The sequence below is a fragment of the Canis lupus genome, chromosome 28 (assembly GCF_003254725.2).
Source record: "Canis lupus dingo isolate Sandy chromosome 28, ASM325472v2, whole genome shotgun sequence".
Lineage (NCBI taxonomy): Eukaryota > Metazoa > Chordata > Mammalia > Carnivora > Canidae > Canis > Canis lupus.
The window spans coordinates 5,121,340-5,145,318 of NC_064270.1; the positions used below are offsets into that span (position 1 = coordinate 5,121,340).

The 23,979-nt window shown below is 39.0% G+C and overlaps 2 protein-coding genes across 4 annotated transcripts in view; one reads left to right on the forward strand and one right to left on the reverse strand.

The window, feature by feature from the left end:
- LOC112672628 (elongation factor Ts, mitochondrial-like) overlaps positions 1 to 23,979 on the forward strand; it is a 51,305-nt gene that overhangs the window by 20,826 nt on the left and 6,500 nt on the right. The window lies entirely within an intron of this gene.
- ANKRD1 (ankyrin repeat domain 1) overlaps positions 18,656 to 23,979 on the reverse strand; it is a 524,644-nt gene continuing 519,320 nt past the window's right edge. Inside the window, exon 10 of one of the 3 annotated variants that reach the window (XM_049103528.1) lies at positions 18,656 to 19,984. The gene's annotated coding sequence lies outside the window, so the exon portion shown is untranslated. The remainder of the gene's footprint in view (positions 19,985 to 23,979) is intronic. The other 2 variants (XR_007406892.1, XR_007406893.1) reach the window with 2 other exon arrangements.

Here is a 23,979-nt window from a genome sequence, read left to right on the forward strand (position 1 = left end):
AAATCTTTTAAAAAAATCAATACTTCCCCCAATATAGTAGATGAATTTGAAATAGTACTAATAAAAACAATGAGGGAAGATTTTAAAGTCATAAATGCTAAAAACAAAATTTTAATAATTTAAGAAGAAAATGTAGAAAAATACTTAAAAGTAAAACACACTTAAAGGGACAAACCTTAAGGAAAAGATTGGTATTGAATTAAAAGTAAAATTTTATTACAAAGGAGTCATAAATGAACTTAAAAGGCAAGCAAAGACTGAAAGAAGTTATGTGCAATGCATACAACCCCCAAAGAATGTTATTCTGAATTTTTAGGGAAACTCCACAATTGAATGACCTAACAGAAAAATGGACAAAGGAACAGCAATGTGAAACAATGGTTGGCTTTGCCATGATTACAAATTAAACAATACTAGGAAATGCAGATTTAACCAATAAAATTCATTTTCACCTAAGCTATTTCGGTAGCGTTAGTAGCCTAGAAAGGAACACTGACTGAGAAACAGTAGTTTTAATTGGAGACAGCCAGCTCAGGACAATCTTTCAGGGAGAGAGCCAAGGGAAATATACATTCACATCATTCCCCTACCTCATTCTAATTTCCTAGGGTTCCTTATTAGAGAAACCTAACTAGAAACTAGAGAGATATAAACCTGTTAATAAAGTCCATACAGCTATACTGTTAGCACAGATAACAGGTGAAGAAGGGTAAAGAGTTTATCTGGAGGAATGAATTAAAGATATTTGGTACAGAGGTTCTGATGCTTGGTGACTAAAAAATTGACAAATGTCTGTGATTATTAAGTTTTTGTTAAAAAAATGTATAACATGCTTTAATGTGGAAAAACAAACTATTTAAAAATCTTTACTGGGGAGGGACATGCCTGGGTGGCTCAGTCTGTTAAGTGTCCAACTCTTTGTTTCAGCTCAGGTCATGATCTCATGGGTAATGAGATGGAGCCCCATGTCTGGCTCCACACTCAGCACAAAGTCTGCTTAAGAGTCTCTCTCTTGCTCTCTCTCTGCCCCTCCTCCTCCTCGCACATGTGCACTCACGCTTTCACTCTCTCAGGTAAATAAAATATTTAAAAAACTCTAATGGGGAATTTAAAACTTGTTTTAGATTATTACAAAAAGTCTAGTTTAAACACTATATGATAGACCTGTCTTTTGACTTAAGTGCATACATTTTCTCCTGGGAACATACTTTACAAAACAACATATTCTAAAACTAGATTGCAAAAACAGAGCATTTTAGCAAACCATTTTCAAATTTTTTTTTACTACTTTACAAAAAGAGTCCTTGAGGAATAAGTATTTTTATTTTTTTTAAGATTTTATTTATTTATTTATAGAACCGGGGGGGAGGCCACAGGCAGAGGGAGAAGCAGGCTCCACGCAGGGAGCCCAACATGGGACTCGATCCCAGGTCTCCAGGATCACACCCAGGCTGCAGGCAGCTCCAAACCGCTGCGCCACCGGGGCTGCCGGGGTAAGTATTTTTAAAATCATTTCTAGAAACAGTATAGAGAAGTATATTTATTCTCACTGTTCTACAAGATTCTTTTATCTTCTATAATTTGTTTTAATTTTACATAGTTTGCTTTTGGTCTTTACAAGTAGTAATCTAAAATGTGAGAATTCATTTTACTCACTTGACTACTCTTTTAATTATGCTTTTAATGGTACTGAAGGAGCATCCTTGCAGCCTGGTTCTCTCTGGATTTAGATGGAAGTGCATAAACTGAAGTCCAATGAAAATATTTCCAACAACATTCCAATGAGTTTGGAAATGGCTTTCTTTACTATATGAGCCAGATGGCATCCATATTAGTTAAGATAACCCAAACTACTACTAAAACTTTAAGTTATTAGCTCAACTCATCCAACACTTATATTTTGAATGCCTTCTAAGTGTTCTAGATGTCTGGGTTATATCATTGAATTATAGAAAAAGATTCCTGTGGTCCTGAAGCGACCTGTGGTCCTAGCTCATCTTCTAGCAATGGAGACAAACAATAAATAATAAAAATAATAAATATATAAACTGTATAGTATGTTAGAAGTGGATACATGTTATGGAGGAAAGAAAAAGTAGAGAAGAATAAGAAGGACTAGGATATGGGGCATGTTGCGGAGTTAGTATAAATTTCATTGAGAGGTTAATATTTGTACTAAGATTTGAAATGTTGGAGTTAGCCAAGCAGTTAGCTGGGGGAAGAATTTTCAAAAGACAGTGCTTTTTCACATCTAATGGGCTGCTTATCAAGGTTTTATTTTCAAGTTCCTCACAATCATGTAAGAGATGAGATTTTGATGTTATTTTAATATTATAAATATAGCTTTTTAAAGATAATCAATGAATCATAATAGTCATTTATTCACTTTTATATTATCCCCCTCACCATTTTTACTCATGCTGTCATTATTTGAAGCCAATCAGTCCCAGAGACTACCTTGTCTAAGATATAGACTATCTTACTAATGAGTCATTGCCTAATACCCTGCATGATTCAAGAATATCTTGAAAAACAGTTATCTGGATCACCAAATCCAGGAAGAAGATTAAAGGACATTCTTTAAATAGATATAGTCAGTACTACAGCATCTAATTAAACAGATGTCTATTAGAGGGTGAAAATGTCATTAAATTGGCTGTGGTGATGCTGTGATTAGTCATTCAAATAAACCTAAGCCAAATGAAAGTCCAAACAGTCATAACCTTTCTAATAATGCATCTACTCTAGAATTCTTACCCCAAAATCAAAGTCAAGCTCATTGTGCAGTGGTTTTCAGAATCCATCACATTCTTCTAATTTTTGAAAACTCAGACAATACCAACACCATTATTTTATCCATTATTCTACCACATTTCTGGCCAATTAGAATTTGTCAGAGATTACCAGAAGTGTTTCCTTTGGAACTGATATGGTTCAAATTATCAATCCTTTCTGAAATGAGGGAAAACATGGCACCTTCACACACTGTTGGTGTGATATAAGTTGTTACAAGTACCCTGGAGGATAATTTGGAATTAGGTACAAAAAGTCTAAAAACGTATATTCTCTTTAATCCAGAAATCCCATTTCTAGCAATAAAGGTATTCTAAAGAAGCAATGAGAACTAACTATATATAAAATTTTATTTGAAAAATGTGTTCATTGCAGCACTTCTATAATAGCAGAATATTAGGAACAAACACATTTTGCCACCATTAGGAGCATGCCAATCATTAGGAGAATTGGTAATAAAGTATGCAACAGCTACACAGATGGTGGAGAGCCATCCAATCATGAAATAGTATATTTGGGAGTACTTGGAAACAAGTATTTTATTTTTAAAAAGTTAAAAATGGTATATAAATTATAAATTTAAGGGTGCTTGGATGGCTCAATTGGTTAAGTACCTGACTTCTGCTCAGGTCATGAGCCCAGGGTCCTGAGACCAAGCCCCACATCAGGCTTCCTGCTCAGTGGGGAGCCTGCTTCTCCTTCTCCCACTCCCCCTGCTTGTGTTCTCTCTCTCTGTCTCTCAAATAATAAAGTCTTTAAAAGATAAAGTATAAGTCAAAATTCATTTTACGTATATGTATATGTATGTGTGTGTGTGTGTGTGTGAGAGAGAGAGAGAGAGAGCATGTAGATATATATAAAAAGAGAATGAGAGAAAAGACAGACATGCAGATAGAGACAATGAATTTTAGTTACTGACATCAGGCTATAAGAAATATTATATTCTCATATATAATTCTAATTTAATATCCTCCAAGATTCCACTCATTGATTCATTAGACAATTTAATCTGTCATAATTAGGGCCTCCTGCTACCTCAAGGGAACTTAAACATAATATTGGACTTAAGAGGTACCAGAAAATATAGGTAGGGACCTGGTTATTAATCCACAATAGTTAGCATCTTTACTTTACTCTTAAGCTACATCATATTCTTATCAAGTATGGCCCCTACCATTTGTCTCTCAAGCACTACTGCTTCTGGAAGTTTCAGTGATATTTCTCATAGTGCCTGCCCCTCATCATTGGCACACATTTGGCACCGTAAAACTATTTCCCAATTTGGAGATCCCCTCACTCCAGGGATAAGAACTAAATTTCCTCTGGCTCTTTGCTTCTTACTCATTCTCTCAAGCTCCTGACTATAGAGACACACTGAATTCTCAGAAAGGAAATTGAGCCCCAAAGCTCTTGATTTTCCAATACGTTTAGAAGATGTAACAGGAAAACCAATTCTTTTTCCTGTTGGTGGAAAGAGATCTTAGCACCTATTTATTTCTTAATTGCACATCCTATTAAATAAACAAAGTAGAAAAAAATTAAGACTAGAGAGGCAGACAAGAAAACAATGTTATCATTGGGTGCAAGAGTAGTGCTGTTTTAGTTAGTAAGGTTTAAGTTTTTTGTTTATTCATTTAAGTAATCTCTACCCCCAACATGGGGTCTGAAGAAAGAGAAATTAAGGAGTCAATCGCATTTACAATTGCACCCAAAAGCATAAGATACCTAGGAATAAACCTAACCAAAGAAGTAAAGGATCTATACCCTAAAAAGTATGGAACACTTCTGAAAGAAATTGAGGAAGACACAAAGAGTCGGAAAAATATTCCATGCTCATGGATTGGCAGAATTAATATTGTGAAAATGTCAATGTTACCCAGGGCAATGTACACGTTTAATGCAATCTCTATCAAAATACCATGGACTTTCTTCAGAGAGTTAGAACAAATTATTTTAAGATTTGTGTGGAATCAGAAAAGACCCCGAATAACCAGAGGAATTTTACAAAAGAAAACCATATCTGGGGGCATCACAATGCCAGATTTCAGGTTGTCCTACAAAGCTGTGGTCATCAAGACAGTGTGGAACTGGCACAAAACAGATATATAGATCAATGGAACAGAATAAAGAACCCAGAAGTGGACCCTGAACTTTATGGTCAACTAATATTCTATGAGGAGGAAAGACTATCCACTGGAAGAAAGACAGTCTCTTCAATAGATGGTGCTGGGAAAATTGGACATCCACATGCAGAAGAATGAAACTAGACCACTCTCTTGCACCAGACACAAAGATAAACTCAAAATGGATGAAAGATCTAAATGTGAGACAAGATTCCATCAAAATCCTAGAGGAGAACACAGGCAACACCCTTTTTGAACTCAGCCACAGTAACTTCTTGCAAGATACATCCACGAAGGCAAAAGAAACAAAAGCAAAAATGAACTATTGGGACAGCAAAGGATACAGTCAACAAAACTAAAAGACAACCTACAGAATGGGAGAAGATATTTGCAAATGACGTATCCGATAAAGGGCTAGTATCCAAGATCTATAAAGAAATTATTAAACTCAACACCAAAGAAACAAACAATCCAATCATGAAATGGGAAAAAGACATGAAGAGAAATCTCACAGAGGAAGACCTAGACATGGCCAACAGGCACATGAGAAAATGCTCTGCATCACTTGCCATCAGGGAAATACTAATCAAAACCACAATGAGATCCCACCTCACACCAGTGAGAATGGGGAAAATTAACAAGGCAGGAAACCACAAATGTTGGAGAGGATGCGGAGAAAGGGGAACCCTCTTACACTGTTGGTGGGAATGTGAACTGGTGCAGCCACTCTGGAAAACTGTGTGGACGTTCCTCAAAGAGTTAAAAATAGACCTGCCCTACGACCCAGCAATTGCACTGTTGGGGATTTACCCCAAAGATACAGATGCAATGAAATGCCGGGACACCTGCACCCCGATGTTTCTAGCAGCAATGTCCACAATAGCCAAACTGTGGAAGGAGCCTCGGTGTCCATCAAAAGATGAATGGATAAAGAAGGTGTGGTTTATGTATACAATGGAATATTCCTCAGCCATTAGAAACGACAAATACCCACCATTTGCTTCAATGTGGATGGAACTGGAGGGTATTATGCTGAGTGAAGTAAGTCAATCGGAGAAGGACAAACATTATATGGTCTCATTCATTTGGGGAATATAAATAATAGTGAAAGGGAATAGAAGGGAAGGGAGAAGAAATGGGTGGAAATATCAGAAAGGGAGACAGAACGTAAAGACTGCTAACTCTGGGAAACGAACTAGGGGTGGTGGAAAGGGAGGAGGGAGGGGGTGGGGGTGAATGGGTGACGGGCACTGAGGGCGGCACTTGATGGGATGAGCACTGGGTGTTATTCTGTATGTTGGCAAATTGAACACCAATAAAAAATAAATTTATTATTTAAAAAAAAATGAACTCATGACCCTAAGATCAAGAGTTGCAGGCTTTTCGAACTAAGCCAGCCATGCACCCTAATGAAGTTGTTTTTATTTTAGATATTTCCTAATTCTCTACATCAAATATATATAAATAGATAAAAATCATAAACAGAAAAAAAATAAACATTTCATGTTTAATGGAAAAAAATCACCATAAAGTAAATTGATAGTTGCACCCCCACCCTACCTCCAAGAAGAATTATCAGGTATATTGGCATAAGAATATGCTAAATGCTTATTAGCCAAGAATTACGGACAGTTAATGTGAAAGTCTAACTGGATCAAAAGCAGAAATCCCAGAGATTGTACTGGGAGAGAGAAAGTATGTGGGACCATGGAATACATGAAGCTGAGATTGAGATAAAAAAAAAAAATGTAGGAGTGAGGATGGAAAGACAAGTTCCTTGGAACTGAACAAACCAGTCTTTGCTCTTTATGGAAAGTTTACCTGTGAACCTTAAGAGAAAGCCAGCAACAAAGGGAAATAGTAGTTTGGTAGGAGGGAAGAATCTGTTGGCATTTTGTCCAGGGTTATGACCTAGAAAAGGAAAAAAATCAAAATAAATACTGGATAACAGATTCTGTGCTACCATAGATTTTCCTATCATATGCAATCAGCAACATACTAATCTCTGTAGAGTTTTCCTCCAAAGTAATTCCTAGTGAATCATTTTAATTAAGATCTTTATTACTACCTTTTTTGACCATTTACTCATTCATAGAGCCAAGAATTTTGAGTGTCTACTATGTGCATTGCACAGTTCTAAAGAAAGATTAGCAGGATCAGAGAATAGAGAGGAAAACCAATATAGTTGCGGTGGATTGACTTCAGAAATATTTCAGAAGATCTAAAAATACAAATAAGAAACATTTTTTTCTTATTCGTCTGGATAGTAAGAGGCCATGATAGGTTTTTAACAAGGGAATAGCAATGTCAAAATATGGTTTCCAGTAACATGAATTTAGCAGCAGGAGAGATTGGATGGGGAAAACTCGGGGGGCAAAAAAAACCCCACAAAAAACCCCAAAAGATAAATAGTTAAGTGGATATAATGGTGCTGCTTTCCATGTAGATGTAGGGACAGGGGCTTTCATTCCAACCAACTATGCCTACTCTCATTTGATGTCTTTAGCATTCCATTTAATACCCTGATTTTTCAGTGTATAATTTCCTCACTTCTTACTAGTCCCTATTCCATCTTTTTTCTCCCACCCACTCACATAGTCACATTCCAGCTTTTGTCAATACAAAAAGTAGCACCATTCTATAAGAGCCATCTGTCACCTCATGGTTCACCAGGATGGATTTAGTTTCTTTAAACTTCTGAATAGGTGGGATTGCCTCTATCGTTCTCCATTCCAAGTGTACCTCTGCTGAATGGTAGGAGAGTTATTTGTCCTTGGTAAGGGAAGACTATACTCCTATCAAGTATCATGATAGATTAGCATTATGCCATAGTAGGGAAAAAATGTTAGATCAAGAACTCAATTCTGGTTGAGTTTCTTCTTAAATGAACTCATAATAAAAAAAATGCACTTCCAGCTCTTACTTTCCATGACTCGATTATTACTTGGGTTTATAACTAATTCTGTTGATTTTGGATTATAAGTTCCAAGATAAGGAGTTCATGACCACAGTAAACTCTCTGGTCATCTGTTTTTACATTCAGCCCCTAGAGATGTGGGATGCCTGTTTGTGAGAAGTCAAAAGCCCCTGTCTTTAATCATAGTAGATTTAAGAAAGGAAGTTCTTTCTTTCATAATAAATTTATTTTTTATTGGTGTTCAATTTGCCAACATACAGAATAACACCCAGTGCTCATCCCGTCAAGTGTCCCCCTCAGTGCCCATCACCCATTCACCCCCACCCCCCGCCTTCCTCCCCTTCCACCACCCCTAGTTCGTTTCCCAGAGTTAGCAGTCTTTATGTTCTGTCTCCCTTTTTGATATTTTCCATATTTCTTCTCCCTTCCCTTCTATTCCCTTTCACTATTATTTATATTCCCCAAATGAATGAGACCATATAATGCTTGTCCTTCTCCGATTGACTTACTTCACTCAGCATAATACCCTCCAGTTCCATCCACATTGAAGCAAATGGTGGGTATTTGTCGTTTCTAATGGCTGAGGAATATTCCATTGTATACATAAACCACATCTTCTTTATCCATTCATCTTTCGATGGACACCGAGGCTCCTTCCACAGTTTGGCTATTGAGGACATTGCTGCTAGAAACATCGGGGTGCAGGTGTCCCGGCATTTCATTGCATCTGTATCTTTGGGGTAAATCCCCAACAGTGCAATTGCTGGGTCGTAGGGCAGGTCTATTTTTAACTCTTTGAGGAACCTCCACACAGTTTTCCAGAGTGGCTGCACCAGTTCACATTCCCACCAACAGTGTAAGAGGGTTCCCCTTTCTCCGCATCCTCTCCAACATTTGTGGTTTCCTGCCTTGTTAATGTTCCCCATTCTCACTGGTGTGAGGTGGTATCTCATTGTGGTTTTGATGTGTATTTCCCTGATGGCCAGTGATGTGGAGCATTTTCTCATGTGCTTGTTGGCCATGTCTAGGTCTTCCTCTGTGAGATTTCTCTTCATGTCTTTTGCCCATTTCATGATTGGATTGTTTGTTTCTTTGGTGTTGAGTTTAATAATTTCTTTATAGATCTTGGATATTAGCCCTTTATCAGATACGTCATTTGCAAATATCTTCTCCCATTCTGTAGGTTGTCTTTTAGTTTTGTTGACTGTATCCTTTGCTGTGCAAAAGCTTTTTATCTTGATGAAGTCCCAATAGTTCATTTTTGCTTTTGTTTCTTTTGCCTTCGTGGATGTATCTTGCAAGAAGTTACTGTGGCCGAGTTCAAAAAGGGTGTTGCCTGTGTTCTCCTCTAGGATTTTGATGGAATCTTGTCTCACATTTAGATCTTTCATCCATTTTGAGTTTATCTTTGTGTCTGGTGCAAGAGAGTGGTCTAGTTTCATTCTTCTGCATGTGGATGTCCAATTTTCCCAGCACCGTTTATTGAAGAGACTGTCTTTCTTCCAATGGATAGTCTTTCCTCCTTTATAGAATATTTGTTGACCATAAAGTTCAGGGTCAACTTCTGGGTTCTCCATTCTGTTCCATTGATCTATGTGTCTGTTTTTGTGCCAGTACCACACTGTCTTGATGACCACAGCTTTGTAGTACAACCTGAAATCTGGCATTGTGATGCCCCCGGATATGGTTTTCTTTTGTAAAATTCCCCTGGCTATTCGGGGTCTTTCCTGATTCCACACAAACTTAAAATAATTTGTTCTAACTCTCTGAAGAAATTCCATGGTATTTTGATAGGGATTGCATTAAACGTGTAAATTGCCCTGGGTAGCATTGACATTTTCACAATATTAATTCTGCCAATCCATGAGCATGGAATATTTTTCCAACTCTTTGTGTCTTCCTCAATTTCTTTCAGAAGTGTTCTATAGTTTTTACGGTATAGATCCTTTACCTCTTTGGTTAGGTTTATTCCTAGGTATCTTATGCTTTTGGGTGCAATTGTAAATGGGATTGACTCCTTGATTTCTCTTTCTTCAGTCTCATTGTTAGTGTATAGAAATGCCACTGACTTCTGGGCATTGATTTTGTATCCTGCCACGCTACAGAATTGCTGTATGAGTTCTAACAATCTTGGGGTGGAGGCTTTCGGGTTTTCTATGTAGAGTATCATGTCATTGGCGAAGAGAGAGAGTTTGACTTCTTCTTTGCCAATTGAATGCCTTTTGTTTTTTTTCTTGCCTGATTGCTGAGGCTAGGAATTCTAGTACCATATTGAATAGCAGTGGTGAGAGTGTACATCCCTGTCTTGTTCCTGATCTTAGGGGAAAGGCTCCCAGTGCTTCCCCATCAAGAATGATATTTGCTGTGGGCTTTTCGTAGATGGCTTTTAAGATGTCGAGGAAAGTTCCCTCTAACCCTACACTCTGAAGAGTTTTGATCAGGAATGGATTCTGCATTTTGTCAAATGCTTTCTTTGCATCTAATGAGAGGATCATATGGTTCTTGGTTTTTCTCTTGCTGATATGATGAATCACATTGATTGTTTTACGAGTGTTGAACCAGCCTTGTGTCCTGGGGATAAATCCTACTTGGTCATAGTGAATAATTTTCTTAATGTACTCTTGGATCCTATTGGCTAGTATCTTGTTGAGAATTTTTGCATCCATGTTCATCAGGGATATTGGTCTGTAATTCTTCTTTTGGGTGGGGTCTTTGTCTGGTTTTGGAATTAAGGTGATGCTGGCCTCATAGAACGAATTTGGAAGTACTCCATCTCTTTCTATCTTTCCAAACAGCTTTAGTAGAATAGGTATGGTTTCTTTTTTAAATGTTTGATAGAATTCCCCTGGGAAGCCATCTGGCCCTGGACATTTGTGTCTTGGGAGGTTTTTGATGACTGCTTCAATTTCCTCTCTGGTTATTGGCCTTTTCAGGTTTTCTTCCTGTTCCAGTTTTGGTAGTTTGTGGCTTTCCAGGAATGCCTCCATTTCTTCTAGATTGCCTAATTTTTTTGGCGTATAGCTATTCATAATATGTTTTTAAAATTATTTGTATTTCCTTGGTGTTGGTAGTGATCTCTCCTTTCTCATTCATGATTTTATTAATCTGAGTCTTCTCTCTCTTCTTTTTAATAAGGCTGGCTAATGGTTTATCTATCTTATTAATTCTTTCAAAGAACCAACTCCTGGTTCTGTTGATCTGTTCCACAGTTCTTCTGGTCTCGATTTCGTTGAGTTCTGCTCGAATCTTAATTAACTCTCTTCTTCTGCTGGGTGTAGGATCTATCTGCTATTTTTTCTCCAGCTCCTTTATGTGTAAGGTGAGCTTTTGTATTTGAGTTCTTTCCAGTTTTTGAATGGATGCTTGTATTGCAATGTATTTCCCCCTTAGGACTGCTTTTGCTGCATCCCAAAGATTTTGAAAGGTTTTTATCTTCATTCGCATTAGTTTCCATGAATCTTTTTAATTCTTCCTTAATTTCCTGGTTGACTCTTTCCTCTTTTAGCAGGATGGTCCTTAACCTCCACGTGTTTGAGGTCCTTCCAAACTTCTTGTTGTGATTTAGTTCTAATTTCAAGGCATTATGGTCTGAGAATATGCAGGGGACGATCCTAATCTTTTGGTATTGGTTCAGACCCGATTTGTGACCCAGTATGTGGTCTATTCTGGAGAAAGTTCCATGTGCACTTGAGAAGAATGTGTATTCAGTTGAGTTTGGATGTAAAGTTCTGTAGATATCTGTGAAATCCATCTGGTCCAGTGTATCATTTAAAGCTTTCGTTTCTTTGGAGATGTTGTGCTTAGAAGACCTATCGAGTATAGAAAGTGCTAGATTGAAGTCACCAAGTATAATTGTATTATTATCTAAGTACCTCTTCACTTTGGTTATTAATTGATTTAAATATTTGGGAGCTCCCACATTCAGGGCATATTTTTGAGGATTGTTAAGTCCTCTTGTTGAATAGATCCTTTAAGTATGAGATAGTGTCCCTCTTCATCTCTCACTACAGTCTTCGGGGTAAATTTTAGTTTATCTGATATAAGGATGGCTACCCCTGCTTTCTTTTGAGGACCATTTGAATGGTAAATGGTTCTCTAACCTTTTATTTTCAGGCTGTAGGTGTCCTTCTGTCTAAAATGAGTCTCTTGTAGACAGAAAATAGATGGGTCCTGCTTTTTTATCCAGTCTGAAACCCTGCGCCTTTTGATGGGGTCATTAAGCCCGTTCACATTCAGAGTTACTATTGAAAGATATGAGTTTAGTGTCACCATGATATCTATTCAGTTCTTGTTTTAGTGAATTGTTCCACTGAACTTCTTCTTAAAAGGGGAATTTTAACAGTCCCCCTTAAAATTTCTTGCAGAGCTGGTTTGGAGGTCACCTATTATTTCAGTTCCTGCCTGTCTTGGAAGCTCTTTATCTCTCCTTCCATTTTGAATGAGAGCCTTGCTGAATAAAGTATTCTTGGTTGCATGTTCTTCTCATTTAGGACCCTGAGTATATCCTGCCAGCCCTTTCTGGCCTGCCAGGTCTCTGTGGAGAGGTCTGCTGTTACCCTAATACTCCTCCCCATAAAGGTCAGGGATTTCTTGTCTCTTGCTGCTTTAAGGATCTTCTCTTTATCTTTGGAATTTGCAAGCTTCACTATTAGATGTCGAGGTCTTGAACGGTTTTTATTGATTTTAGGGGGGGACCTCTCTATTTCTTGGATCTGAATTCCTGTTTCTCTTCCCAGAGTAGGAAAGTTTTCAGCTATGATTTGTTCAAATACATATTCTGGCCCTCTGTTGCTATCGGCGCCCTCGGGAACCCCAATTAAACGTAGGTTTTTCTTCCTCAGGCTGTCGTTTATTTCCCTTAATCTATCCTCATGGTCTTTTCATTGTTTGTCTCTTTTTTCCTCAGTTTACCTCTTTGCCATCAACTTGTCTTCTATGTCACTCACTCATTCTTCCACCTCATTAACCCTCGTCGTTAGGACTTCTAGTTTGGATTGCATCTCATTCAATTGATTTTTAATTTCTGCCTGATTGGATCTAAATTCTGCAGTCATGAAGTCTCTTGAGTCCTTTATGCTTTTTTCTAGAGCCACCAGTAGCTGTGTGATAGTGCTTCTGAATTGGCTTTCTGACATTGAATTGTAATCCAGATTTTGTAACTCTGTGGGAGAGAGGACTGTTTCTGATTCTTTCTTTTGAGGTGAGGTTTTCCTTCTAGTCATTTTGCTCAGTGCTGAGTGGCCAAAGACAAGTTGTATTGGGAAAAGGAGAAAAAGAGAGGAGAGAAAGAAGGAAAGAAAAGAGAAAAAGAAAAAGAAGAAAAAAGAAAAAAAGAAGGAAAAGAGAAAAAAAGAAAGAAAGGAAAAAAAGGGTGGTGGAAGCAAACAGAAATCAAAAAGCAAAAACAAAAAACAAACAAAAACAAACAAGAAACAAAACACGGGGGAGTATCTTCTGATTCTGTCTGCTTTAAGTCCTTGACTTCCCCTGGAACTTGTCCGTCTAGCTGGTCTTCTGGGGGAGGGGCCTGTTGTGCTGAGTTTCAGGTGTTAGCACTTGGGGGAGCTGCTCTGCCCCTGCCTGGTGCAGGGCTCAGTGGGGGTTGTTTACCCCGTGAGGCCCCAGGAGGAACAACCGCAGTGGCGGGGCCAGCTCTGGAGCCCTGGAGTCAGCCCCCGCAGTAGCTCCAGAGCTCTCGGTCTGCAGGGCCTGGAGGCTCCGGGCGGGGCCGCTGATCTGCTCAGCTCGGGGCAGGAGCGTCCTCGCTGTCCTGGGCCCTCCCGGCCTCTGCCCGTCCCGCGGGAGGCCGGATACTGGGCTGTGTCCTGGCGCCCTGTGCTCGGGGGCCTGCGCTGTTCGATTCGCGCTCCCGCCCCGCAGCCCCCTCCGCGGAGCCGCCCCGAGCCCCCCGAGCTGCTCCCGCCCCGCAGCCCCCTCCGCGGAGCCGCCCCCGAGCCCCCCCGAGCTGCTCCCGCCCCGCAGCCCCCTCCGCGGAGCCGCCCCGAGCCCCCCGAGCTGCTCCCGCCCCGCAGCCCCCTCCGCGGAGCCGCCCCGAGCCCCCCGAGCTGCTCCCGCCCCGCAGCCCCCTCCGTGGAGCCGCCCTCGAGCCCCCCCCCGAGCTGCTCCGGGCCCCGCCGTGGGCGCTGCAGCCCTTAGGGAGCTCGGCGCACTCTCCCGGGGCGCAGGTGTCTGTTAGTGTCCCAGGGAGCCCGAGGGCATCCCCGCCCTCCTGGGTCCTGCTCCACCTCCCTGCGAGCCCCTTTTCCCCGGGAAGGTCGGTGCAGCTCCTGCTCCTCCGGGACGGGGCTCTCCTGTCCTGGGGACACTCGCCCCGGCCTCAGCCCGGCTCCTCGCGGGGCCCCTCCCCCTTGGAGGCCTTTTGTTTCTTTATTTCTTCCCCCCGCCCCGTCTTCCTACCTTGATAGAAGCGCGAACTCTTCTCACTGTAGCATTCCAGCTGGTCTCTCTTTAAATCTCAGGCCGAATTCGTAGATTTTCAGGATGATTTGAAGGTTATCTAGGTAATTTGGTGGGGACAGGTGACTTGGGGACCCTACTCTTCTGCCATCTTGCCCCTCCCTCAAGAAAGGAATTTCTTTTCTCAAGTTGTACTGAGTTCTGGTCACTCAGATAAAGGTTAGTGACATAAATATTTCCATTCATAGAACTTAAAATTCTATGTTTCTCTGTTCATAAGATGTTTTTCTTTATCAAGTAAATTATAAAAGGCATTTTGTCACATATCAAGAAAAACTGAGTCTATATGTTGGCAAATTGAACACCAATAAAAAATAAATTTATTAAAAAAATAAATAAAAATAAAGAACAACAAAAAAATAACTCATCAAAAAAGAAAAGAAAAACTGAGTCAAATCCAATTCCTCTTTATAATAGTATAAATCAATAAAATATATTGATAAGGACTTGTAATGAATATGAAATGTTAAAACATTTCTTAGTTATAAATGACTATTGCAATCCTCTTTGAGAAATGGTTGAAGTTCCTTGGGTATATCTCTTTATTCATATGTGAGATGAAAATAAATATATTTTAAATTAGAATGAATTTTCTATGGGAAATCACTATTCATGGGGAATGAGAGAATCTTTTTTAAAAAAATGTCTAAGCCATTCCTTTTCTAAAACCATAAGAGATTCAGATTACAAATTTTAGAGTTAAAAAAAAAAACAATGAGCAATTTCAGGGCAAGTCCAGGAGGTGACTCCAATTTATTTTTAATTTGCATATACCTTAGTCTGACAAACAAATTTTAATCAATCTCTGTGGAATTTAATGTCTGACCTCTACAATGCACAAATCACCTTATTACCTTCTTTTGCTAAGTAACTTCTCTTTTAAATTTTGTATTTAAATTCCAGTTGACATACAGTGTAATATTAGTTTCAGTGTAGAATTTAGTGACTCAACACAAATACAACACCTGGTGCTCATCACACACACTCTCTTTAATCCCCACAATCTATTTAACCCATTCCTCCTCCCCATTCCCCTCCACTACCCATCAGTTTGTTCTCTATAGTTGAGTTTATTTCTTAGTTTTCCTCCATTTCCCCCATATGCTCATCTGTTTTGTTTCTTAAATTCCACATGTATGAAACCATCTTTTTGTCTTTCTCTGACTTATTTTGCTTAGCATTTTACTCTCTAGCTTCTTCCATGTCATTGCAAATGGCAAAATTTCATTCTTTTTTATGACTGAGTAACCTTCCATTGTCTATATACCACTTCTTTTACACATTCATCAATAGATAGACATTTGAGCTCTCTTCATAATTTGGCTATTCTTGATAATGCTGCTATAAACATCCAGGTGCACATATCTCTTTGAATCAATATTTATGTATCCTTTGGGTAGATACCTATTAGTATAATTATTGGGTTGTAGGGTAGTCCTTTTTTTTTTTTTTTTTTTTTTTTTTTACTTTTTGAAGAACCTCCATACTGTCTTCCAGAGTGGTTGCACCATTTTGCATTCCCACCAACAGTGTGAGGGTTCCCCTTTATCTGCATCCTCCCCAACACCTGTTGTTTCCTGTGTTGTTAAATAAGCACCTTTTAAGGGGTACCTGCATGGCTCAGTTGGTTAAGTGTCTGACTTCGGCTCAGGTCATGATCTCTGGGTCCTGGGAGTCTGCTTTTCCCTCTCCCTCTGCTCTGCCCCCAACTTGTGTTCTGTCTCTAAAATAAATTAATAAAATCTTTTTAGAAAAGTAATTATATTTTAAGGAAAACACCATTTCTCTTTGTTTTTAGAATTTTCTTTAGCACTTAACACTATCTTTGAAACATAGTAGGTCTGAATATAATCATCGCTAATTGTCCTAATATAGTTTTTAGTGTATTAGGTGAGTTGTTCTCAAACCTGTACATATCAGAATCATCTGGGTAACTTAAAATCCAGGTTTCTCCTGCATCTCTGAATACATATGGGGCAAAGGAATCAGTAGATACTAATGTAGCCTACCCATCACATTGGGCATTGCTCAGTACTCTCAACACTTAACATACAACACCCAGTGCTTATCATAAACCAATAACTGGAATCACAATCACCATCCAGCCTTCTCTGCCTGCTTCTCAAATACCCTGCCACAAAAACCATATTCAGAGGTTCTTGCTGAAGTTGAATTCATTTACATGTTAAAGAATAAGGTGCTTTAATGCCATGGCCAAAACTAGCACTTAGCTTTGTATTTTCCAGGATACCACATACAAAATGAAATGTCCAAATAAAACATAAGACAGAAAAGACACAGAAATTTGGAGTGGGAAGCCTTGGGTTATGGAACTGCTTTTGGATTTCAACAATTTGTACAAGAAACTTTACCGTACCGAGCCTCATTTTTCTCATTTGCAAAATTGGAATAATGAGAGTACATGGTAAATTGTGAAGATATATGCATAATTATATGCATATATAACCAACCACAGGTACTAGCCCACAGGTACTGGTCTCAGGGCAACATTTCCTCCCAGACCACAGACATGCCTTTCCTCTGTTAGGAAAGTGAGGGCAGCATCTGAAGCTGCACTTAAACTTGTGTCCACCCTATCTCTGCAATGGGCAGCCTCTGCCACTTATGCCCCCTGACACATGCTGCATAGGATACCTATCACGTTAACTCAGAGTTCTAAGACATCAGACACAAACTAGAAATTCTGTAAATGAAACATAATGCAACAGCAAGGGGAAAGAGAAAAGAAATAAGATTTATGTAATAAATGCATGTGGGCAGAGGTGAGGCTGGCATCATCTTAAAGGAATTAAGTCTTAAGGATATGGTTTTTGCAGCTAATATCCTTCATTAATTATGTAAATATCAGCCTATTTAAGTAAATAAGAATGAGGAAAGCATAATTTGCCCATGTGAAATGTCTCAAGTATCCTATTTACATTGAAAGACTGGTGCATAGGGATTAAAAAAAAACATGGATATCTCTAGATCTTGGAATAGCATATAATTAAAGTTCCAACAATAATGTGAATAGCATAGTAAACCTTTGTGATACTTTCCACATGTATATTTTTCATTTGCTCCTCTCCATTACTGAGAGAGACAAGGAATATATTATTATTGTCCCCAGTGTGTGTATGAGAAACTACGACCCTCCTCCAAAGCCACTAAGTCGTGCTTCAGAATGAACCCAAATTTCAGTGGATTATAATAACAAGTGTTTATTTCTCACCTATACAACCATTGTCTCTTATCTCCTTCATTCCAGGACCAGAGATGAAGCAGCAGCCCTGTCTCATTTGCAAGACAGAGGTAAGATGGCAATAGGAGAAGCCCATGTAGCTCTTAAAGCTTTTTTTTTTTTAATTTATTTTTTTATTGGAGTTCAATTTGCCAACATATAGCATAACACCCAGTGCTCATCCCATCAAGTGCCTGCCTCAGTGCCCATCACCGAGTCACCCCATCCCCTTGCCCACCTCCCTTTCCACTACCCCTTGTTCGTTTCCCAGAGTTAGGAGTCTGTCATGTTCTGTCACCCTCACTGATATTTTCACTCATTTTCTCTCCTTTCCCCTTTATACCCTTTCACTATTTTTATATTCCCCAAATGAATGAGACCATATAATGTTTGTCCTTCTCTGATTGACTTACTTAACTCAGCATAATACCCTCTAGTTCTATCCATGTCGAAGCAAATGGTGGGTATTTGTCATTTCTAATGGCTGAGGAATATTCCATTGTGCTTTTGCTGGAGTTTAGCATACTACGATCTGCTGACATTTCATTGACTAAAGCAAATCACATGTCCATGACTGTCTTTAGGAGTAGGGGGTATATAATCCTTTAATAGGGAACAGAAAATAAAGCTGGGAACAGCAGCATGTACAGAGAGAAAGTATCAGAGTTGGAATTAACTGGGGTTTTCTGATCCTTAAATGTAGTGCTATAGAACCCAGTGGTGAATGAGTATAGCAGGCAGTGAAAACTAATCTACCCAATGTGTGAGTGAATGAAAGAAAAAAATGAATGTTACCCATTCGTTTTCTCCTTCCTTGAGCGAGGATTATTTTAGATAATCATCAAAATTTATGATTGCCAGACCTCAACCACACGGTATTTGAGATGCCTACACACAACTTGTCACTTTGACAGATTGAGCCAAGGAGAGGAGGTCAACGACCAGAAATGTACCATCAAGATTTAAAAGAAATGCCACAACAGAAATATTTGTTCACATGATACAAAGTTATCCTTTTTTTTTTTTTTTTTTTTTTTTTTTCATATTGCCAACAATCTTTATATTTCTACATACAATCTATTCATACATTTATCCAGAAATGAAATATTTTTTTTTTTTTTTTTTATTTTTTTTTTTTTTATTTTTTCCATTTGGCACATTCTTTTTTTTTTTTTTTTATTGGTGTTCAATTTACTAACATACAGAATAACACCCAGTGCCCGTCACCCATTCACTCCCACCCCCCGCCCTCCTCCCCTTCCACCACCCCTAGTTCGTTTCCCAGAGTTAGCAGTCTTTATGTTCTGTCTCCCTTTCTGATATTTCCCACACATTTCTTCTCCCTTCCCTTATTTTCCCTTTCACTATTATTTATATTCCCCAAATGAATGAGAACATATAATGTTTGTCCTTCTCCGACTGACTTACTTCACTCAGCATAATACCCTCCAGTTCCATCCACGTTGAAGCAAATGGTGGGTATTTGTCATTTCTAATAGCTGAGTAATATTCCATTGTATACATAAACCACATCTTCTTTATCCATTCATCTTTCGTTGGACACCGAGGCTCCTTCCACAGTTTGGCTATCGTGGCCATTGCTGCTAGAAACATCGGGGTGCAGGTGTCCCAGCGTTTCATTGCATTTGTATCTTTGGGGTAAATCCCCAACAGTGCAATTGCTGGGTCGTAGGGCAGGTATATTTTTAACTGTTTGAGGAACCTCCACACAGTTTTCCACAGTGGCTGCACCAGTTCACATTCCCACCAACAGTGTAAGAGGGTTCCCTTTTCTCCACATCCTCTCCAACATTTGTTGTTTCCTGCCTTGTTAATTTTTCCCATTCTCACTGGTGTGAGGTGGTATCTCATTGTGGTTTTGATTTGTATTTCCCTGATGGCAAGTGATGCAGAGCATTTTCTCATGTGCATGTTGGCCATGTCTATGTCTTCTTCTGTGAGATTTCTGTTCATGTCTTTTGCCCATTTCATGATTGGATTGTTTGTTTCTTTGGTGTTGAGTTTAATAAGTTCTTTATAGATCTTGGAAACTAGCCCTTTATCTGATATGTCATTTGCAAATATCTTCTCCCATTCTGTAGGTTGTCTTTGAGTTTTGTTGACTGTATCCTTTGCTGTGCAAAAGCTTCTTATCTTGATGAAGTCCCAATAGTTCATTTTTGCTTTTGTTTCTTTTGCCTTCGTGGATGTATCTTGCAAGAAGTTACTATGGCCGAGTTCAAAAAGGGTGTTGCCTGTGTTCTTCTCTAGGATTTTGATGGAATCTTGTCTCACATTTAGATCTTTCATCCATTTTGAGTTTATCTTTGTGTATGGTGCAAGAGAGTGGTCTAGTTTCATTCTTCTGCATGTGGATGTCCAATTTTCCCAGCACCATTTATTGAAGAGACTGTCTTTCTTCCAATGGATAGTCTTTCCTCCTTTATCGAATATTAGTTGCCCATAAAGTTCAGGGTCCACTTCTGGATTCTCTATTCTGTTCCACTGATCTATGTGTCTGTTTTTGTGCCAGTACCACACTGTCTTGATGACCACAGCTTTGTAGTACAACCTGAAATCTGGCATTGTGATGCCCCCAGCTATGGTTTTCTTTTTTAAAATTCCCCTGGCTATTCGGGGTCTTTTCTGATTCCACACAAATCTTAAAATAATTTGTTCTAACTCTCTGAAGAAAGTCCATGGTATTTTGATAGGGATTGCATTAAATGTGTATATTGCCCTGGGTAACATTGACATTTTCACAATATTAATTCTGCCAATCCATGAGCATGGAATATTTTTCCATCTCTTTGTGTCTTCCTCAATTTCTTTCAGAAGTGTTCTATAGTTTTGAGGGTATAGATCCTTTACATCTTTGGTGAGGTTTATTCCTAGGTATCTTATGCTTTTGGGTGCAATTGTAAATGGGATTGACTCCTTAATTTCTCTTTCTTCAGTCTCATTGTTAGTGTATAGAAATGCCACTGACTTCTGGGCATTGATTTTGTATCCTGCCACGCTACCGAATTGCTGTATGAGTTCTAGCAATCTTGGGGTGGAGACTTTTGGGTTTTCTATGTAGAGTATCATGTCATCGGCGAAGAGGGAGAGTTTGACTTCTTCTTTGCCAATTTGAATGCCTTTAATGTCTTTTTGTTGTCTGATTGCTGAGGCTAGGACTTCCAGTACTATGTTGAATAGCAGTGGTGAGAGTGGACATCCCTGTCTTGTTCCTGATCTTAGGGGAAAGGCTCCCAGTGCTTCCCCATTGAGAATGATATTTGCTGTGGGCTTTTCATAGATGGCTTTTAAGATGTCGAGGAATGTTCCCTCTATCCCTACACTCTGAAGAGTTTTGATCAGGAATGGATGCTGTATTTTGTCAAATGCTTTCTCTGCATCCAATGAGAGGATCATATGGTTCTTGGTTTTTCTCTTGCTGATATGATGAATCACATTGATTGTTTTACGGGTGTTGAACCAGCCTTGTGTCCCAGGGATAAATCCTACTTGGTCATGGTGAATAATTTTCTTAATGTACTGTTGGATCCTATTGGCCAGTATCTTGTTGAGAATTTTTGCATCCATGTTCATCAGGGATATTGGTCTGTAATTCTCCTTTTTGGCGGGGTCTTTGTCTGGCTTTGGAATTAAGGTGATGCTGGCTTCATAGAACGAATTTGGAAGTACTCCATCTCTTTCTATCTTTCCAAACAGCTTTAGGAGAATAGGTATGATTTCTTCTTTAAACGTTTGATAAAATTCTCCTGGGAAGCCATCTGGCCCTGGACTCTTGTGTCTTGGGAGGTTTTTGATGACTGCTTCAATTTCCTCCCTGGTTATTGGCCTGTTCAGGTTTTCTATTTCTTCCTGTTCCAGTTTTGGTAGTTTGTGGCTTTCCAGGAATGCCTCCATTTCTTCTAGATTGCCTAATTTATTGGCGTATAGCTGTTCATAATAGGTTTTTAAAATCGTTTGTATTTCCTTGGTGTTGGTAGTGATCTCTCCTTTCTCATTCATGATTTTATTAATTTGAGTCTTCTCTCTCTTCTTTTTAATAAGGCTGGCTAATGGTTTATCTATCTTATTAATTCTTTCAAAGAACCAACTCCTGGTTCTGTTGATCTGTTCCACAGTTCTTCTGGTCTCGATTTCGTTGAGTTCTGCTCGAATCTTTATTAGCTCCCTTCTTCTCTTGGGTGTAGGATCTATTTGCTGTTTTTTCTCTAGCTCCTTTATGTGTAAGGTTAGCTTTTGTATTTGAGTTCTTTCCAGTTTTTGAATGGATGCTTGTATTGCGATGTATTTCCCCCTTAGGACTGCTTTTGCTGCATCCCAAAGATTTTGAACGGTTGTATCTTCATTCTCATTAGTTTCCATGAATCTTTTTAATTCTTCCTTAATTTCCTGGTTGACCCTTTTATCTTTTAGCAGGATGGTCCTTAACCTCCATGTGTTTGAGGTCCTTCCAAACTTCTTGTTGTGATTTAGTTCTAATTTCAAGGCATTATGGTCCGAGAATATGCAGGGGACAATCCCAATCTTTTGGTATCGGTTCAGACCCGATTTGTGACCCAATATGTGGTCTATTCTGGAGAAAGTTCCATGTGCGCTTGAGAAGAATGTGTATTCAGTTGAGTTTGGATGTAAAGTTCTGTAGATATCTGTGAAATCCATCTGGTCCAGTGTATCATTTAAAGCTCTCGTTTCTTTGGAGATGTTTTGCTTAGAAGACCTATCGAGTATAGAAAGAGCTAGATTGAAGTCACCAAGTATAAGTGTATTATTATCTAAGTATTTCTTCACTTTGGTTAATAATTGATTTATATATTTGGCAGCTCCCACATTTGGAGCATATATATTGAGGATTGTTAAGTCCTCTTGTTGAATAGATCCTTTAAGTATGATATAGTGTCCCTCTTCATCTCTCACTACAGTCTTTGGGGTAAATTTTAGTTTATCTGATATAAGGATGGCTACCCCTGCTTTCTTTTGAGGACCATTCGAATGGTAAATGGTTCTCCAACCTTTTATTTTCAGGCTGTAGGTGTCCTTCTGTCTAAAATGAGTCTCTTGTAGACAGCAAATAGATGGGTCCTGCTTTTTTATCCAGTCTGAAACCCTGCGCCTTTTGATGGGGTCATTAAGCCCGTTCACATTCAGAGTTACTATTGAGAGATATGAGTTTAGTGTCATCATGATATCTATTCAGTCTTTGTTTTTGTGGACTGTTCCACTGAACTTCTTCTTAAAGGGGAATTTTAAGAGTCCCCCTTAAAATTTCTTGCAGAGCTGGTTTGGAGGTCACATATTCTTTTAGTTGCTGCCTGTCTTGGAAGCTCTTTATCTCTCCTTCCATTTTGAATGAGAGCCTTGCTGGATAAAGTATTCTTGGTTGCATGTTCTTTTCATTTAGGACCCTGAATATATCCTGCCAGCCCTTTCTGGCCTGCCAGGTCTCTGTGGAGAGGTCTGCTGTTACCCTAATACTCCTCCCCATAAAAGTCAGGGATTTCTTGTCTCTTGCTGCTTTAAGGATCTTCTCCTTATCTTTGGAATTTGCAAGCTTCACAATTAAATGTCGAGGTGTTGAACGGTTTTTATTGATTTTAGGGGGGGATCTCTCTATTTCCTGGATCTGAATGCCTGTTTCCCTTCCCAGATTAGGAAAGTTTTCAGCTAGAATTTGTTCAAATACATATTCTGGCCCTCTGTCCCTTTCGGCGCCCTCGGGAACCCCAATTAAACGTAGGTTTTTCTTCCTCAGGCTGTCGTTTATTTCCCTTAATCTATCTTCATGGTCTTTTAATTGTTTGTCTCTTTTTTCCTCAGTTTCCCTCTTTGCTGTCAACTTGTCTTCTAGGTCACTCACTCGTTCTTCCACCTCGTTAACCCTCGTCGTTAGGACTTCTAGTTTGGATTGCATCTCATTCAATTGGTTTTTAATTTCTGCCTGATTAGCTCTAAATTCTGCAGTCATGAAGTCTCTTGAGTCCTTTATACTTTTTTCTAGAGCCACCAGTAGCTGTATAATAGTGCTTCTGAATTGGCTTTCTGACATTGAATTGTAATCCAGATTTTGTAACTCTGTGGGAGAGAGGACTGTTTCTGATTCTTTCTTTTGAGGTGAGGTTTTCCTTCTAGTCATTTTGCTCAGTGCAGAGTGGCCAAAAGCAAGTTGTATTGGGAAAAAGAGAAAAAGAGAGGAGAGAAAGAAGGAAAGAAAAGAGAAAGAGAAAAAAAAGGGAAGAAAAAGAAAAAAAAACGAAAAAAAAAAAAAGAAGAAGAAAAAGAGAAAGAAAAAGAAAGGAGAAAAAAAGGGGGTGGGGGAAGGAAACAGATCAAAAAGCAAAACAAAACAAAAACAAAAACAAAAACAAACAAACAAAAAAGAACCACCGGGGAGTATCTTCTGATTCTGTGTTCTT